Source organism: Camellia sinensis, chromosome 14 (genome assembly GCF_055761805.1).
Source record: "Camellia sinensis isolate YWXY chromosome 14, ASM5576180v1, whole genome shotgun sequence".
NCBI lineage: Eukaryota > Viridiplantae > Streptophyta > Magnoliopsida > Ericales > Theaceae > Camellia > Camellia sinensis.
The window spans coordinates 8,910,863-8,929,600 of NC_138974.1; positions in this window are offsets into that span (position 1 = coordinate 8,910,863).

Here is an 18,738-nt window from a genome sequence, read left to right on the forward strand (position 1 = left end):
TAATTTTTATATTGTGATGGTGGTGGTGACAGTGGTGTAGTGGTGGTGGTGGTGGTGGTAATGATAGTAAATGATGGTGGTGTTTATGACAATAATGACAATGATGATGAAAGTGATGGTATTAGTGGCGACGGCGATGATGGCGTAGTGGTAGTGGTGGTGGTGGTGGTTGTAGTAGTGGTGGTAGTGGTGGCGGTGGCGATGGCATGGTGGTAGTGGTGGTGGTGGTAGTGGAAATAGTGGTGGTGGCAGTGATAGTTGTAACGCCCCGATTTCTGGGCCGCTAAAAAAATCAAATCAACCTCGAATTGATAATTTGTAGATAACTCATAATCTCAAATATACAAATTGTCTCCATAAATAATTAACTCAAATGTCTCCAAAACATAAATTATACAAATCTCCAAAATAATATATAGTTGTGGACTAAAAAAAAAAAAAAACTCTAACTCAAATAATCTCTTTAGATGCTTCAACTCCAATGGCCACTAAATTTTTGCTCCACGCCTGAAAAATAAATTAATTCGGGAAGTATACAATACAGCAAGAATAATAAGGCTCGGACAGAAAATAAATCAACAGAGATCCAATAATTACACAACCGATTAGATTCGATAATCAGGCAATTTACCAAATTGCACAAACAAGTCAATTTGACATACGATAATTTATCCAGAACCAAATACCCAGTCCTACCCGGCACATGACCAGTGACTGGCCTCACCCTCCTCACCTAAGTACAACCGCTTATCCGGGCTATTGGTACAGAGCATATTGGCAAGGTCTACTCGATCCATGTACGGAGCATTTCCACGTCATTTAGCCAGACAAATCAACATTTTCAACACAGAATAACTACACAGAGTTCATCAAATGACTAGAGTAATCAAATAAATCAACAACGAATAATTCCACCGAATTTATCAAACGATTAGAATAATTAAGAGGAGTACAACTTTATGGGAATTAAAAATAAACTCTTTACAAAAAGAATTTAGAAAGCATATTGTATACCACTGAATTACCTCAAATCAATCTCCTTCGTCTCCAACACTCGAATCTCGATCTTTCTCCATGAATCTCCAAAGTGGCATAAGGTATGTAAGATTCTACAACTCTCTTCATTTACAAAAATGCTTACACTCACTCTATACACTCTTAATCTAAACTGAAAATTTCTATAATTTAAGAAAGAACAAAATGAGAGACATAGAGATATGAATGGACCAAGAAGAAGAATGATAGAAATGGTTGAGAGGTGAGCTCAATTTATAGGTAAGGATACTTGGGACAAAAGAAAATGAAAAATAATAAAATAAAGTTTACTTGGTGGGAAAGAAAGGGGTGTACTTGGTACTTTTGCTTCTAGAATGCCATGATTACAAGCCTTAAGAATTGATCCATCACGCTCTCCTAGGTTGGCCGGCTATGGTAAAGGAAAATGAAGAATATTTTATTCAATATATGTGTACTATGGACATATTCCCAATGTATATATATAGAATTGGTACCAAGGTCATCATTGCTCCAAGATTTCAAGGGATTTGTTTGTATTAAAGTACAATGATTATGGCTTAGAAGGTATGATGGCTAGCCATGTGCTCAAGATTTGGGGAGATTTTCCTATTTATTATGTGTACAAATTTCATAAATATTGTGTACAAAAAGATTTGATGAATAAGAGGTACAAATATATATATATATATATATACAATGGTACTAACTTGGGGTCAAAGAAATGAAATTTACTTGGTGCCCAAGAATAATAAAAAAATATATATTAGAAAACAAAGGAGATGAATAATAATGACGTGGAGAGAAAAATAGATAAAATAAATGGAGAAAATAAGTTAGATTCTCATCTAAATATCTCACCACCAAATTACCACCAATACCTCCCACTAAAATATTAATACCTCAAAGATACGGGGTTTCACAATAGTAGTGGTGGTGGTGAGTTTATAATAGTTTATATTGATACTTATGTTTAGTCTTTATAAATTTAGTTAGAATTAAGCAAATTTATATGATTTAAAATTTTCTTAAATTTTAGCTTACATTTTAAAAGGCAGTTAAATTTTTAAGTAATATCAATTATCGTTATCAAACGGACTTAATTGATTATCACTTAATTAATTTAATTTTAAATACTGAATCATGTTATCAAATATCCCCTTATGTGGTGTTTGATAAAACTATAACTGAATATTGAATACTGAAAATTAAGGCCAAGTTTGATAAGTCAAATATAATCCAAAAAATCAAAAAATTATACAAAAAGCAAAAAATGTATTATTATTCACAAATAAAAAATATTTTATATATTTTTATAACATAAATCCACTGACAACGTCGCAGCCGTTAAGCAGGCTATCATACACTTCTCTTGGGGCAAAAAAAAAGTTGCCTCTTTCGGGGCAAATAACTTTTGGACAGTGATGGTCGGTCTGTAAGGGCCACCATGGGTCCTATTTTAATAATCTGAACCGTGCAATATATAGAACTTGTCGAGTAATATATATTTATAAAAAATCATGTTGATCGGATATCGTTAACTATATGATCAAATCATTTTTGTATAAACAAAACGGATAATGTGATAGTTAACTGTTGAACAAAACTAATCCGATCATATAGATATCGATATCTGATCAATGCGATTTTTTACAGGCATATAATACTCGACGAATTGTACATATTGCACGGTTCAAATTATTAAAATGGGACCCATGATGGCTCCCACGGACCGACCATCACTGTCCAAAAGTTATTTGTCTCGAAGGAGGCAATTATTTCTGTGGAGGCATGCTACGCAGCCGCAGGGGAGCCGTACAATCAATTAATTTTCTTTCACTATACATTTTATTTATACAATTTTTTTATTACATATTTTTCGTAAAAAGACAAAAAGTTAACCCAAACATCCATATTTTTTTTTTCCTTAACTTTTTAGTTTAAAAAGATAAAAAGTGCACTTATTTAGGACACCTCAAACAACCCCTAAGTATTGAAAATTGAATACTGAATTTTTTAAGTTGAAAAACTGTTTGCTAAAAACTTAAGTGTTGAATTAAAAATAAGTTATTTGATATGTGTAAGATAAAATTTGAAATTTATTATTTTGAAATTGTATATTTTAATTTTTATATTGTGATGATGATAATGGTAGTGGTGGTAGAGTTTCATAGTGGTTGTGGTGGTGGTAGTAGTGGCGGTGGCATCGGTTGTGGTGGTAGAGAAAAAAGTTTTGAAAAGAGTTTTTAAATTTTAAAAAGAGTTTTGAGTTGTATTTTGAGTATTGCGCTTTTGAATTTTAAGTTGTATTTCGAATTTTTTTGGATTTATCTTTTGAAAATATTAAAAAATGTTTAAGAAATTTTATTATTATATTTAAATATATAATTTTTATTTAAATATTTTTAATTTTTTAATTTTAAATAATTTATTTTATTTTGAAAATATTTTAATTTTTTAATTTTAATATTTTAAACTCAAAACACAATTTCACACTTAAATCGTAACTAAACACATAATTCAAAACTCAATTTAAAAACTATTTTCAAAATTCATAATCAAACACATAATTCAAAACTTTACACTACTTTCTGATGGACAATCTTCACTGTATTTAAATAAATTAAATTCTATTATGTACTAAACAACAACTAGAATATAAAGAAATAAAGGAAATGAGAGAATTTGTTTGATTACAAAAATCAAACTCGAAATAAAAATAAATAAATAAAAACAAATTTTATTTTATTACAAAAACAAAATTAAAATCTGATTTAAATAAATAATAATAACACTGAAAATAAATTAAATAACTTACTTGATTTAATTTCTTCGAATTATAATCTGATCAAGTCCAGTGTTTGACACTGTGTCCTTAAGACAGATTCGTCCTCTCCACGGTATTTTCAGAATTTGGATGTCTATCTCTCAGGATGAAATGATCTACTACAAACAATAGCAGCACTACAAATTGTTTGCCTTACGAACACACTAATTGTTTACACTCTTTCTCACAAGAAAATAATGCAACAAAATGAAGAATAAATTTGCAGAGCTCTTAAGGACGAAAATAATGAATTTTGTGAATGTAAAACATCAAATGAGGGTTGTCCTATTTATAGATGTAAAGGTGGCTGTAGGTTTTGAATTGAACAGGTATGAAACCTGTTGGTTTTGAATTCAAACAGATTTGAATCTGTTGGGTTCATAATTTAAACAGATAAAAAACGGGAAGGGCCCTGTTTGGATGTACAGTAAAACCAGACCAGTTTATTTTCGGGAAGGGCCTTGTTTGGATGTATAGTAAAACCAAACCAGTTTATTTTCAGTTTAATTTGAATTCTGGATTTTATTTTACCAAAAAATAAAATAAAATTCAAATGTTTTTGACCGAACAAGCCTAACCCAACCTCACACTACGCACCTGCGCCCAGCCCAGCCCGCCCGACCGACCGGACGGACGGAAGGCGGCGGCGCGTGCGCACGTGTGTGGTGATTTTTGAGTCCAATAGGTCTAGCCCATTTTGCCCATAACCTCCATCTCTAAAACACTTGGGTACCCCCAGGGGCACACCCCAAGTACCAAACCCATGCCTTATAAACCCATTCAAAACGTCCCACCAAATCAATGTGGGACAAGTCTTATTCAAACCTTTAAGGATTTTCCACAAAAACTCAATTTCCATAGAGCACACTTTGGCTTCAATTTCCCATTCACTCGGTAATGGTTTTGAGCAACCAAATATACCACGTGAATCACAACGCGGCATAGAACACGTTACCACTTTGACCCGTGAAAATCGACGCACAGGGCCCACCTAAAAAATAGACCAAATTTAGGAAAAAATTCTGGTTTTACCTTGAATTTTATAACCATTTCCAACAATCCCCCACATGAATGGAATTTGATGACAACGGAAATGCAACAATATGCAGACTTTATCGAAAGAGTATAAGTCGAAAATATCTTGCATTAGGATAGGTAGCTTTCGGCCTTGAACCTTCCCTAGTGATAACCTATCGGACTTATTGGCTAACCAATGGATGCGATGCCTTGAATTGTTCAGCCGTTTGTGTAAGCCAAGACAATAGATTTCACACAAAATATCTTCTAACACATCGTGGTTCTCACTGTTGTGTTTATTTTGGCCTTGAACGCGCCTGGTTTTCATGAGTGTTTCTAGAGAATTTAGCCTTTTGCATTCTCATAGAACCGGCCCCAGTTCGACACTCATATAAGTGATTCTTATTGTGAGTATCTCCTTATGCTCGTCTTGATTTTATGTCTTAATCAAGATATAAGTAATCATTAAAAGCAAAGCTTATCCTTATACCCCTACATACAACATATGTTGCAGATATCACTCTCACCATAGGAATAGGTAGGAACTTAATCCTTTGGTGATTTCTGATGAGCCATACATAACTTAGTTGTCCCTTTGAACTTAGTTCTTGGGATCTCTAGTTATATAAGTAGGGTTACCATTATGACGACTTTTATGTAATAGGCTTTAATCCCATCCCCTTTGATAAACTGTACACTAGCTCTTTTGTCAAACCTTTTGTTAACGGATCTGCAATATTCTCTTTAGATTTTATATAATCTATTGAGATTATTCCGTTTGACAACAATTGCCTTATGGCATTGTGCCGACGACGAATATGTCGTGACTTACCGTTATACATATGATTCTGTACCCTGCCTATTGCAGATTGACTATCACAATGAATGCAAATAGCTGGCACATGTTTTGGCCACATTGGAATGTCTTCTAAGAAGTGACGAAGCCGTTCTGCTTCTTCTCCTGCTTTGTCTAAAGCAATAAACTCGGATTCCATTGTGGATCGTGTGATGCAAGTTTGTTTCGTGAATTTCTAAGAAACAGCAGCGCCTCCCAGAGTAAAGACATATCCACTTGTGGATTTTGAATCTTTAGTATCCGATATCCAATTTGCATCACAATAACCTTCAAGTACTGCTGGATATCGAGTAAAGTTCAAACCATGATCACGGGTGAATCTTAGATATCTAAGAACCCGAATGATCGCTTTCCAATGGTTTTCTTCGGGGTTACTAGTGTACCTACTCAATTTACTGATAGCATAAGCTATATCTGGACGAGTATAATTCATTAGGTACATTAGGCTTCCAATGATTTGGGAATATTTTAATTGAGACACTGCATCGCCTTTATTTTTTGATAAATAAAGATTGACGTCTACAGGTATTCTAGCTAAATTCATATCATCCTTGATAAATTACCAAGAATGTTCTCAATATAATGTGATTGAGATAATGCATATCCGTCAGATGTTTTAATAATTCTTATTCCTAATATAACATCTGCGATTCCCATATCTTTCATATCAAATCTTTTGTTAAGCATCTGCTTAGTTGATTTGATCATGTTTTGACTGCTTCCAATGATAAGCATGTCATCTACATAAAGACAAACTATGACATATCCTTGGTCAGTGTTTTTAACATAGACACATTTGTCACATTCGTTTATCTTAAACCCATTAGTAAGCATTGCATGATCAAATTTTTCAAGCCATTGCTTAGGTGCTTGTTTTAATCCATAAAGAGACTTTACAAACCGACAAACTTTATTTTCTTGTCCTGATACTACAAACCATTCGGGTTGCTCCATATAGATCTCTTCATTTAGATCACCGTTTAAGAAAGCTGTCTTAACATCCATTTGATGTATTTCTAATTTAAACAACGCTGCTATAGAAATAAGCATGCGAATGGAAGTTATTCTTGTCACAGGGGAATATGTGTCAAAATAGTCCAGACCTTCATTTTGTTTGTAACCTTTAACTACAAGTCTTGCTTTATACTTGTCAATTGAACCATCTGCTTTCATTTTTCTCTTGAATATCCATTTATATCCAAGAGGTTTAGAACTTGGTGGAAGATCCACCAATTCTCAAGTATGATTTTGCATAATGGATTCAATTTCATTATTAACAGCCTCTTTCCACAAAGGTGTTTCAGGACCTGTCATTGCTGCCTTAAAGCTTTGAGGTTCATTTTCTAACAGGTATGTTAGGAAATCTGGACCAAAGGATTTTGATGTTCTCGCTCTCTTACTTCGTCTTAGTTCATCATCAGTTAAATCCTGTTGGTTGAGACCATTACTAGTCTCTTGTGTTTGATTGTCATTAGTTTCTTGACTTTGTGTACAATCATAAGTTCTTTTCTGTGAACTTAATTCCTGTCCTTTCTTGTAAGGAAAGACATGTTCAAAAAACACAGCATTCCTTGACTCTATAATAGTGTTCACATTTATATCAGGTATTTCTGATTTATAAGCCAGAAACCGATATGCACTACTATTCTGAGCATAACCAACAAACACACAATCTACTGTTTTTGGTCCAATCTTAGTCTTTTTAGGAACAGGAACTTCAACTTTTGCCAAACACCCCCACACTTTTAAGTATTTGTAGGAAGGCGGTCGACCTTTCCATAATTCATAAGGAGTGCTGTTGGTTTTCTTGTGGGGTATTCTGTTAAGAACATAATTAGCAGACAATATTGCTTCCCCCCACAAGTTCTGTGGTAAGCTTGAACTTAGTAACATGGCATTCATCATTTGTTTTAAGGTTCTATTCTTCCTTTCAACAATTCCATTTTGATGAGAAGAATAGGGTGCTGTAGTTTGGTGAATAATGCCATGTTGTGCACAAAATTCATTTAATGATGTATCATATTCACCACCCCTATCACTTCTAACCATTTTAATGGTTTTACCAAGTTGATTTTCAACTTCTGTTTTGTAGAGTTTAAACATTTCTAAGGCTTCATCTTTACTTCTAAGTAAATAAACATAACAATATCTTGTGCAATCATTGATAAAAGTTATGAAATACTTTTTGCCTCCTCTAGTTTGAATAAATTTTAAATCACATACATCAGTATGAATTAATTCTAGAGGTTCGGTTTTCCTTTCAACCGATTTAAATGGAGTCTTAGTTAGTTTCGCTTCTACACAAACTTCACATTTATGATTAGGATTAATTTCAAACTTTGGTATATAATCCAAACCAATTAATCTACGCAAAGCATCATAATTTATATGTCCTAATCTACCATGCCATAAATTTGACTCAAGAATATAAGCAAAAGATGTGTTATTCTTATTCATAGCAACTTTCGGTACAAATGTCATTACATTCAACTTAAAAAGACCATCACTCATGTATCCCTTACCAATATACATACCACTTTTTGTTAATACAAATTTATCAGACTCAAATACAAGTCTAAAACCATTTTTACTTAACAAAGACCCAGAAATTAAATTCTTCTGGATGTCAGGTACATGCTGTACGTTGTTGAAGGTCAGTTCTTTCCTTGATGTCATCTTCAAGATCACTTTCCCTTGTCCAGCCACAGTAGAAGTAAAAGAATTTCCCATAAAAAGTTGTTCACCATTTGCAGCCTCATTGTAGGTAGTGAACATCTTCTTGTTCGTACATATGTGACGAGTTGCTCCAGTGTCAACCCACCACTCTTTGGGATTTCCAACCAAGTTAGCCTCAGACACCACAGCAGAGAGGTTGATGTCATTTACTCCGTCGGAGATGTAATCCAATTCTGTTACATTGGCCTGATTGGTGGTTTTCTTACTTGTACTTCCATGATCCTTCTTAGTAACAATCTTAAGATAGATTCCTGAAACATAATTATTGGTTTTATTTTTGTACACTCTGTGTATGTTTGATAAAATTTTCTTACTTTTTTGAAACAGAATCGGTCTTGTTATTTATTGATCATTCTAGATTCAATAAAGGGTTAGATTCAACCTTGTATATCTATAAATATATGCAGTAGATTCTTGTTATCAGAGTTTTGTTTATACAGAGAAATATAAGAGATTATGTTTTAGAAGTTTCTACAACTGTTATGCCTAATCTTTTCATAACTGGAATTTGAAAAGAAAAATCTGAGAAATGTTTGTTGTTATTTGAAAAAACTGAATCTTTTTTATGGTCTTGATTGTTGATTATGATCGAGAATTTTTTACATACATATGTGTGTGTGTTTGGGACATTGAAGGTTTCCAATATCTTGGGATGATGGCTTTTTAGCCAAAATCTGTAGTGTGGGTGGTCAAAAAAGTGATATAATCCACAATGAAATAATTTGAATCCTAAGCACCGGTGGGAGGACGAATCTGTCTTAAGATTGTTCGAAATTCCAATTTCTATCTTAAGATTGTTGGACAATCTTCACTGTATTTAAATAAATTAAATTCTGTTGTGTACTAAACAACAACCAGAATATAAAGAAATAAAGGAAATGAGAGAATTTGTTTGATTACAAAAATCAAACTCGAAATAAAAATAAATAAATAAAACAGATTTTATTTTATTACAAAAACAAAATTAAAATCTGATTTAAATAAATAATAATAACACTGAAAATAAATTAAATAACTTACTTGATTTAATTTTTTCGAATTATAATCTGATCAAGTCCAGTGTTTGACACTGTGTCCTCAAGATAGATTTGTCCTCTCCACGGTGCTTTCAGAATTTGGACGTCTATCTCCCAGGATGAAATGATCTACTACAAACAATAGCAGCACTACAAATTGTTTGCCTTACGAACACACTAAGTGTTTACACTCTTTCTCACAAGAAAATAATGCAACAAAATGAAGAATAAATTTGCAGAGCTCTTAAGGACGAAAATAATGAATTTTGTGAATGTAAAACATCAAATGAGGGTTGTCCTATTTATAGATGTAAAGGTGGCTGTAGGTTTTGAATTGAACAAGTATGAAACCTGTTGGTTTTGAATTCAAACAGATTTGAATCTGTTGGGTTCATAATTTAAACAGATAAAAAACGGGAAGGACCCTGTTTGGATGTACAGTAAAACCAGACCAGTTTATTTCCGGGAAGGGCCTTGTTTGGATGTACAGTAAAACCAAACCAGTTTATTTCCGGTTTAATTTGAATTCTGGATTTTATTTTACCAAAAAATAAAATTAAATTCAAATATTTTTGGCCCAAAAAGATTATTATTGGGCCGAACATGCCCAACCCAACTTCACACCACGCACCCGACTGGACGGACGGCGGCGGCGCGCGCATGTGTGGTGATTTATGGGTCTAGCCCATTTTGCCCATAACCTCCCTCTCTAAAACACTTGGGTACCCCTTGGGGCACACCCCAAGTACCAAACCCATGCCTTATAAACCCATTCAAAACTTCCCACTAAATTAATGTGGGACAAGCCTTATTCAAACCTTTAAGGATTTTCCACCAAAACTCTATTTCCATGGAGCACACTTTGCCTTCAATTTCCCATTCACTCGGTAATGGTTTTGAGTAACCAAATATACCACGTGAATCACAACGCGGCATAGAACGCGTTACCATTTTGACCGGTGAAAATCGACGCACGGGCCCACCTAAAAAATAGACCAAACTTAGGAAAAAATTCTGGTCTTACCCAGAATTTTATAACCATTTCCAACACTTTCAAAACTCCACACTTAAATTGTAACCAAACACAGAACAAAACCATTAAATATTTAAAAATATATTTATAAAATAAAATTAAATATATGAAATAAAATTTATATATTTAAAATAAAATAATTTTAAATTTTTTTAATATTTAAAAAATATATTTAAAATATTTTAAAAAATATTGCACATAAATGTATGAAATATAGTGCACGTTAAGATATAAAATATATACCCTAAAAAAATAAAATTAAGAAATCTTTTAAATATTAAAAAAATAAATTCAAAATTTTTTAAAATACAACTCAAAACTTAAAATACAATTCAAAACTCCTTTCAAAATTCATAACTAAACATATTTTTTATCTTTTCAAAACTCAACTCAAAACACGACTCTACACTCAAATAATCATTTTAAAAGTAATTGTAAAAAACAAAATAAATTTTTTTTTTAAATTTCTTTTAATATAGAGATTTGAAAAGAGTTTGATTTTGAGTTTTGAAAAGAATTTTAAGTTGTGTGTTTGGTTATGGATTTTGAAAATAATTTTTGAATTGAGTTTTGAGTCATATGTTTGGTTACGAATTTTAAAACAAAATTTAAAATTTTTTAACTGAAATTATAATTTCAAAAGAGAACCAAACGTAACCTTTAGATTGAGAGAGAAAATTCAAAAGACAAGAAAGAGAGTTGGGCACTAGCTGACATAAGGGTATTTTTGTCTAAATTTTAAAAGATTTAATTGTTTTCTAATAAATGATACAACGTTACATTTATACTATAATTTTTATATTTTTAATTCTTAGAAGTCATCTTTTTTGAGGTTTTATTATTATTATTATTATTTTAAGATCAAAAAGAAAATTTTCATTGTAAAATTATTAAAAGGTCGGATCAATCTGATGTAACGGCATCATAAGATCTTAAAAAGAGATAAATAATCTTTATAAGAAGAATCTAAGTCTCCATAAAGGAGGGAAAATGCCTCCACAAAAAAGGAAAACAAACATCTACACACGAAGGATCATTGCATCAACAAATTAAAAATTAATAAAACTAATAAGTATCGTGAGAAAATTTGAAACTAAACTTTAAAATTTTAAGTTCGAGAATGGACAAGGTATGATGGTGATAACCGATCTAGTGAGACAAAGAAAAATGTTTGGGAGCTCTAAATTGGGAGCATTAAAGGAGCTCTAGAGAGTGAGTCCGACTGACTGATGTGATGTTTTGGCCTTCAGTTTTTTTTTTTTTTTTTTTTTTTTTTTTTTTTTTTTTTTCACCTCATTAGTGGTCCATTAGTGCTCCCAAATTAGTGAGATGTATCATTGTTGGTGAGACAAATATCAGATATGAATTAAAGACCAAATCTAAAGAAGGAGAAGAGAGAAGGGGAGAGAGATCAGAAAAGTGAGGAACCACCGCCGTCCCCCCTCCTCTTAGAGGAAATTTTTAAAGAGAAAAGTAGGAAAATTCCTAGAAGTTTTTGAAAATGAAAACAAAATAAGTAGACAGGGCCCCCATAAGTTAAACAAATCTTTCATTCCAACACAAAGAAAATAAAAAACTAAAAAACTAAAAAAATTTGCTTAGAAAATTTTATCATCATCCTAATTTTGTGGGAAGGCAATTAAAGCAAGCTGACCCCACATATAGAAGGAGGGAAAGAGAGTCCAAAAGAGTGATTTGTCTTTCCTTCCACATTACTCCCATTGTTCTTTCTTTTCCCTTTTTCCCATTTATTCTTTGATTGAAGTATTAATATATTTAAATTTTTTTAAATTCGGCATCCGATCAAACTTTGTAAACGGACATGTTTGGGAACGGGTAATTAATAGGGCCGGCTAAGCATAATTCAAAAATCAATTGGACATTCCACTTGGCAAGAGAATAGAGCAGCTTCATTTTCTTGTTGCTTGCCTTCTATATATGCTTTGCTTTTGGATCTTCTCTAATGTACTACAATACTTGTTCTCTCTGCAGCCACAGGGCAATCCTCTTTATTTTCTACTTGCATAATTTAAAAATAGTGCTGCTATAAGTATTTTTGAATTATAAACAAAATGATAATAATAAAATCAAAATTAAGAACACACTCAATAAATTACTCAAATTAATATATACCCTCAAAACCATGGTAATTATTATTATTAGCACTAAATTAGAGTAAAATATGAAAGAGAACATGGGTTTTTTTAACGTAACCACATTACTGACATCCTTGGATCAAGTCGGCAATGTATCAATGTCATGGGGTTGGAAAGTAATGGTTCCAAGTTGTACTCTCTTGCCATTAATGGTTCCAACTTATACACTCATGCCATTATTCATAGACAGAAACATGTGCTCATGATGTGATTATTAGTTCAGAAAGAAATTTCTCATTTTGTCCACACAAAGTAGGACAATAAATCAACCACATACATATGAGCAGGGACGAATCAGAATTTCATTATCAGAGAGGTCAAAAGAAAAATAATTTTTTTTACTATATACACAAAACACACATGTATAGATAATATGATATATATAAATTTTATATACATTAACAAAAATTTAAATACCATAGAAGTAATTTCTAATATGATGAAAAAGTTTTTTTTGGTGTAAAATAGAAAGAGAATTCAAGATAGAAGAAGAATGACATATATATATATATATATATATAAATATTTATACGGAGAGGCCATTTTATGTATAAAATGATATATATATATATATATATATATTTAAAGTTCTATAACAAACAATAATTTTCACAGAAACAGGGAGGCTATAGTCCTCCATAGTCTTCTTATAGTTCCGTCCCTGCATATGAGGATTGAGTTGGTATTGACACTTTCTTGTCACATAATTTTTATTTTTAAATTAATTTTTTTTGTAATAATTTAAATCTTTCTATAATTGTTAATTCAATTTGTAACTGTACAAATTACATGAAAATTTCTAACACACTTGTGTGCACAATTGCTACTATATATATATATATATGACTAGCGAGCGCAAATCACATCTGTTAATAATTTTACATATAAATTTTTGGACTATTTGATTTGATGAGTGAGAAAGATAGATTGAATTTGAAAACTATTTAACACTATATATATATATATATATTATATAACGTAAAAATTCAAGTTGGTATCTTGAAGAAGAAGGGTGCCTCTATTTACACACCACATTTTGTCTCAAGGCATACTATTAATTGGTTATTTTTTATTATAATAATGACCTTATATAAAATGACCAAAATAACTACAAAAGAATATCAATACATCCCCCATGCACCACCACTCTCCGCCGCTTGATTCTACCTCCGGCCACCATCACTGAAACCCAGCCACCATCGCAACCCCACAACCTCCCTACCTCGCCAGCGACCCCTTACCCCTGTACCAACCCTTCTCTCTTCCTCCATCAACGAACAACCCAGTCTCCCACTTTCGGCCGTGGCTTGTTTTTCTCCATCACAGAGAGAGAATCCTAGGGTTTTCAGATCTAGATCTAGGGCTTGCAGGAGTTCGATCGTGCAAACCAAATTCAAAGCTTCGATCTAGGATTTCAAGCTCTAATTCGAAGTTTTGTTGTTGCATTAGTCTTCGGCGAGAAGCTCCTCTCCGATGGGTTGGGGAAGATTTCTGTAGAGGGAGGGTTGCGGTTGCGAGGGTAGGTTTGGTAGGTTTTAGAGAGAAAAGAAGAAGTAAGACATGAGATGGGATGGGATGCAGGGGCAGAGACAGCATGTGACCAGGGGGGTCACGTGCCCCCCATGGATTTTGGATTTTTTTTTTTTTTTTTTTTTGCAAACATAAAAAAAAATTTAAATAAAAAATTACAAAAATATTATTAGAGTGAAATGTCAAAGACATTTTAAAAATTATGAAAACAATAATGGTTGTTTTGATTGAAAATGAAAAGACTATTATAAATAAACTATATTAGTTATGAAAATTTTTGAATGTAACGACGATATCATTATTAGTGATATGCAAGTATAAGTAATCTCACTATAAAGATATGAAATTTATTAGGTTGTTAGTTACATTTGACATGTGAGGTTCACTTTTTATGCATTTATTTACTATTAGTGGGTGATATTACATACCAACGATGACATGGTATTACTATTATATTAAATTTTTAATCAAATTTTGTATCAAAAAATAATTTATCATTATATAATTTATTTTAAGGCTTACATTCATAATTTTTTTTGGTATTGTCTATGATACACTAGTTATAAATAATATTTTTTTTTTGATGCTTCCTGAAATCAATCCTAAAAAATTTACGTGAAATATTTTTTGTAAAAATTATTATAATTAGTAAGTGCCCTCTCTAAATTAAATTTCTGGCTCCGCCACTGATGGGATGAGAGGTTGTGGTGGCGATGGTAGGGAGGTGGATGAGCCGGTGGTGGAGGGAAAAAGCGGGTGGAAAAGGGTTTGGAAATGTGGGTGGAACTGGTAAGGTAGGGAGAGTGATGGATGGAAGAGTGAGGAAGAGATTCGCCGGAGAAGATAGAGGGAGAGGCGGCGGCCTGAGGCGAGTGGTGGTGGCTAGGGTTAGGGTTATGGTTGGTGGGGTGGTTGAAGAAGATGAAGATATTTTAGGTATATTTGAAAATGGATGGTGTGTATTGAGCAAAAATAATAAAGTTAAAATTATGTTTGGTGTGCATTAAATAAGTGATGTGCCTTGAGACCAAATTAACCCACTTAAATTAACCCACGTGTTTGTGTGGGTAAAAAATGCTATAATTTTATTTACTTAAGCATACAATTATAAATATGAACCTTTACATATAAATGCTAGAATTACTTGATGCATTTATAATTTTACATATAAAATTTTGGAAGGTTTAATGAATGTCAAGATCAGGGAGAGTTCCAGAATTATAATTTAGAGGGACGAGCATATAAACTAAAATTTATCTTGGAAAGAAATTATAAATTACAACATCAATTATTATTAACATTAGAAATAAAAAAAAATAACGCAAATATAGTTTACTCAATTTTTGTAGTCAAAACATTTGAAAAGAAAGGGGACTACCCATGGGAAGATGATTCTATTTTATGATTAGTTTGTAACTTTTTAGGATTAATTAAACGCACGTCATGCTAGCTTTACAAAGACATTTGGATATGGAAATCTCAACAAATCTAACAAAGATTTCTCTAAAGTTAATATAATCAAAGCATCAATTTCCACATAATTGTTGTTGTTTTACTTTGACGAGGACTTGAGAGCACATGGCTCCAAGTTTCCGGAAATTAAGGAAAACACCCTTCTTCTTCTTTTTTTTCTTTTTTTTTCTTTTTTGAGTTGATTTTTTTTACAAAAATTATTATGCATTTGTATCTATTGTTCAATACTACCTCTCTCAAAATGTACAATCAAAACCAACCTATGTATGAGGGAGGTATGCGAATACAATCTCTAGAATTTATCAGGTTTTATTTCATTCTCTTATTTTAATTTCTTTTCATTTTGTAGCTATATGTATATACATATATATATGAATATTGGGAACATGAATAGCTGCAATTGTTGGTATAATTTATTAAAACTAAAACTTTCAAAACAATTACAATAGTATTAATATTATTTTCAAGTGTTTAATACAAATTAGAGTTACAATTTTAATGTATACTTTTTATAGTCCATTTGTTACAAATTTTATGACAATTATATTTGGGCTCACATATTTATAAGCCCATTTATGCAACACCATTGTTTTGTCACAAGACCAAGACCATCATTTTCTACATTAACACAAGACCATCATTTTGCTCATTCATATGTTAGGGCCGTTACACTGCCAAAGAGTTATAAAGGGCCTCATAACCCGTTCAAAAAATCAAAGGGGAATTTTTTTAGGCGCCGATATTAAAATTTTATAAGAAAAAAGATATATAATATTTTTATAGTAGTTAAGGTTTTTAATATTTTTATAGAGAAAATTCAACTCAGAGGAATTTTGGCTCTAACATACAGAAATTTCTGTTGCGTTTGGTAGAGTTTTGTAAATATGATTTGAGAGTATGAATTGTATTTTGAGTTTATGAGTTGTGGAATTATGATTTGAGTGTAGAAAATTTATTTGGTTATAGTTTTTGAATAGAGTGTTGAATTGAGTTTTGAAAGTTTGATGTGACATGTGAAATAAGAAAATTTGTTTGGTGATAAGTTTTCAAAACAGCTTTCAAAGCTTAATTCAACCTATAATAATCAAACACACAACTCATAACTCGATATCCGTATTTTTGATCAACAGTCATAACCAAACTATTTTTAAAATACTCAAATAAAAAAAATGATTTTTTTTTAATTAATTGTTTTTAAGTAATTTTATGAATAATTTTTTTTTTCAAATAACTTCTATGTCAATTATTTTATGTCAATTAATTTTTCTGTCAATTCATTTTTTAGGCCTATGTAAACATTAAAAATATTTTAAAATTATTTAGAAAATTAAAATATTAAAAATATTCCGAAAATTAAAATATTAAGAATATTAAAAATATTACGAAAATCAAAATATTAAAAATATTCCAAAAATCAAAATATTTACAATTAAAATATCAAAATATTAAAATTATTCCAAAATATTTAAAATAAAAAAATAAAAGTATTTAAAATAAAAATTAAGTTGTTTTTGAGTTTTGAAAAGAGTTTTGAGTTATGAGTTTTGAAAAGTAATGATTATAGTTTGAAATGAGTTTTGAGAAATGGGTGTAGAATTATGATTTGAAAGCTGCAACCAAATACCACACTCAAATCAGTGGTGAAACTATGTTTTGAAATCTAAACCAAACAGAGCCTTCAATTTTTACAGAGAAATTTTGCCCAATCAAAGAAATTTTGCTAGACATATAGAAATTTTGGCCTTAACATAGAGAAATTTCAATTTTTACAGAGAAAATTCTCTGATATGAGTATAGAGAAATTTCATCGAGGGACCTTAGCTATAAAAAAAAAAACATCTTGGACCTTTCTCATTATATAAAGTTAGAGATGAATGTTTCACTAATGTTCTCAAAAATAAAATAAAATATGTAAGAAAAAAAAAAGCAAAAACAAAAACAAAAACAAGAGTTAAAAAAAGGCCCTCATATTGTATAGTTTGGTAAGAGAAACATATATATTGATAGGGAAATTCTATCGTACGCTCCCTTTGGAATATGTATCTTTGGTTATGATTTTTGTACTTTTTGATTATAACTTATTGTGATATTAGTTATATCTTATTGTGATATAAGTTATGATATTGTATGAGCACGAAATAATTTTCTCGTTTAATCCTGTTGACCAAGTTTGCACTCCTCCAAACGTCGTCGTTTTACTACCTGAAAACACAAACGTGAGCTAGACAGCGGGTGTGTGCCGGAAACCTCTCCGATGCCTAAGTCAGCAAATAGACAATAGACACTAAAGCTCCATGTATTTGAGAGTAAAAAATTGTGAAACCTCTACACAAGTCCTGTTACGAGCTTTTTTAGATTTTGCGTGGCACAATCCTAGTAGGACTCTTATTCTTCTTAGCAGAGTCCTCCTAGGAATCACACTTCCAAGGATAATATCTATCCTGATAACACCCTACTCACTACCAACTAAGTGAGATAGCTCAAACCTCCTTACCTCGGCTTGGTAGTATGCTTATCCGAGCTAGCATGGCCCTGCCCTACGCTGGACAGAACCAAGATGGGATTTGACTGAGATAAACCCCAGCTCGGTACTCCGCCACGACCTTACCTCGGTCCTTCTTGGATCCAATATTAATCACCTTGGTCCAAGTGTTTGGCCGAATATCCGCCTGGTCTACGACCGAGCTATTCCATTCTCACTTCCGCCAACAGCGCGGCCCAACGACCAAGAGACTGTACCTAGCTCGGTCTATTCCAACAGATGGACTTAGCTCGGCCCAATTTTTATATAAATTACCTCCCAATTGTCCCTTAATTCTATTTGCGCAGCATGATTGGGATTAGTCTTCTCAAGCTGTGCTAAGATATTCAAACCAATCGAACCAAAAACAACCCAACCGAACCAAAAGCAACCCAACCGAGCTAAAACACTCCACCCAACCGAACTACATATGTGTCCGTCACTAGGTAGCTCGGTCTTTTTAGAACAATGCCTATCACATAGCTCGTCGCTTCACGTACCTGACATCGTGTCCTTACTGGGACATGTGGCATGCGCCTATTGCTCCTCCATACTATGA